Source organism: Trichoplusia ni, chromosome 5 (assembly GCF_003590095.1).
Source record: "Trichoplusia ni isolate ovarian cell line Hi5 chromosome 5, tn1, whole genome shotgun sequence".
NCBI classification, from domain to species: domain Eukaryota; kingdom Metazoa; phylum Arthropoda; class Insecta; order Lepidoptera; family Noctuidae; genus Trichoplusia; species Trichoplusia ni.
The window spans coordinates 12728371-12730354 of NC_039482.1; positions in this window are offsets into that span (position 1 = coordinate 12728371).

Here is a 1984-nt window from a genome sequence, read left to right on the forward strand (position 1 = left end):
AGGGGCTCAGTGCAACACCCTACGTATTAATGTAAAATATAAAGCTATGCCTCCTTGGAGACTACTTGGATAAAATATGCATTTTACATATGTTTTGTTTTCCATACAAAGCTTATTAGCTTAGCATAACATAGCTTAGCATATTTTTAAGAAAGCTAAATTGTATGCATTATTTATAACACCCAATTTTATAATACACTAAAAAAATACATTTACGTAAGAAGCCAAACAAAATCTCGATTTACTTACCACTGTACACATACATCTAAACCCAAAACTACCCGTGTCAAATAAATTGGCCGAAAAGACCGAAAACATTTTACATCAGAAAAGGGTTTAGCATACCCAAGGAGCTTTGGAAATAACAATTTAATTCAATGTCATTGCTCTTTGTACTTGTGAATGCCGACTAAAAATTGTTGCTATGTGAATGCGCATTTTGCATCACATTTTTGTTAAGTTGCAAGGTAAGTTATAGGTGTGAAAAGATGACTTAGTGCCCTGTGGTTTATAATTTAATATCATCTACAATTTTCAAGATGTGAGGAAGCAAATGATCAGAATAGTTTGCTATTTATTGGTTCAAAAGTCTTCAATCCCACCTTTGACGACCATATAAGGTTAGTCCTGTGTAACAAATATTACATCTCCTGTAGAGCCAAGCTACTGAATCTACACGGCCTGACTCTGCCGATTCCAACTACACAAATTATACATATTAGGTAAAATGGCTGCGCCGTTTTGCTAACATCGTTTGAGGTGATGAGAATATTTAGTTACTGAAGTAATCTTTCGTGGAGAATCTGTTGATAAGTCTGCAGTTCTGCAGAATCTCAAGATCCAGATTAAGACGAGGCTGAGAAAAATGTCAAAAATGTTAAGTATTTGTGCAGAGAGAATCATTTACAAATACAGATTTTAGTCACACACCAAACCAGTAAGATTACACATGTCTTACGCACGCCGGTATTAACATAAAAATGTCAGTGAACGCATCCTGTCAGGCCACATACCTAACTAAACTCCTGCGCAACACGATGCGTAAGTTAAAAAGTATAAGTTTTTTCCGTTAATCGAGGCGTCCTTTGAAGTCGTGGTAGACCTGAAAGGGTTAAAAAAATGAGTACAAAAGCTGAGTCTTCTTTTTTTGTTACAGTTTATTCATATTTTGTCGTTTTTATACAAATACGTGTCGTATGTCTAAACTAAAAACAAACTCCTCAAATTTGACTTATTCCAGTCACCAATTCTGTTAATAAAACTATAAATATATAAAATGTCACCAATTAAATAACTTATTTTCTACTGTTAGTCAGAAATCGTGGTAACGGCATCCTAATTAAATAAAAACTAATTAACATAACTTTAACTAATTACACACATGTATTTCTGTCAACAAACAACATTTAAAAAGTCTGCACACTAATCTCATCTACATCAAATAGACCACATTATAACATCCAATTATCCAATTAATTTATCAATAATAATAATTTAGTAATACGCCTTCCCAACGCCCTCCCATTAATATTTATTGAACCGCCCGCAATTTACATGCTTTCTAAACCTATAGAATTTTATGAACAGAAATTATATTACGATGAGATCCAATGACCGGTACGATTGCTTGGTAACGTAATAATCCTGTCTGTTTTCTGAATAATTTTATTGTAGAGAGCTAATACTCCAATGGCCTTGGATATAAGTTTAATCAGAAGGAGTACTTAGTATTTTTAACCTCTGATTCAAAAAGAGATGTGTTATAAGTTGGCGTGTTTGTTTCTCTGTCTATGGCATCATAGATCCCGAACGAATGGAAAGACTTTATTTTGTTTTTCATTAAAAGTTAACTACGTGTGAATGTTAGACAATACAAATTCGATCGATCCTTTTTTACATGATTTTAAAACAACATTAAATTTAACTTTGACAGGCATGCTGAAGCCATGTTTAAATTGACCACGATATATTTCAATCGATTGTC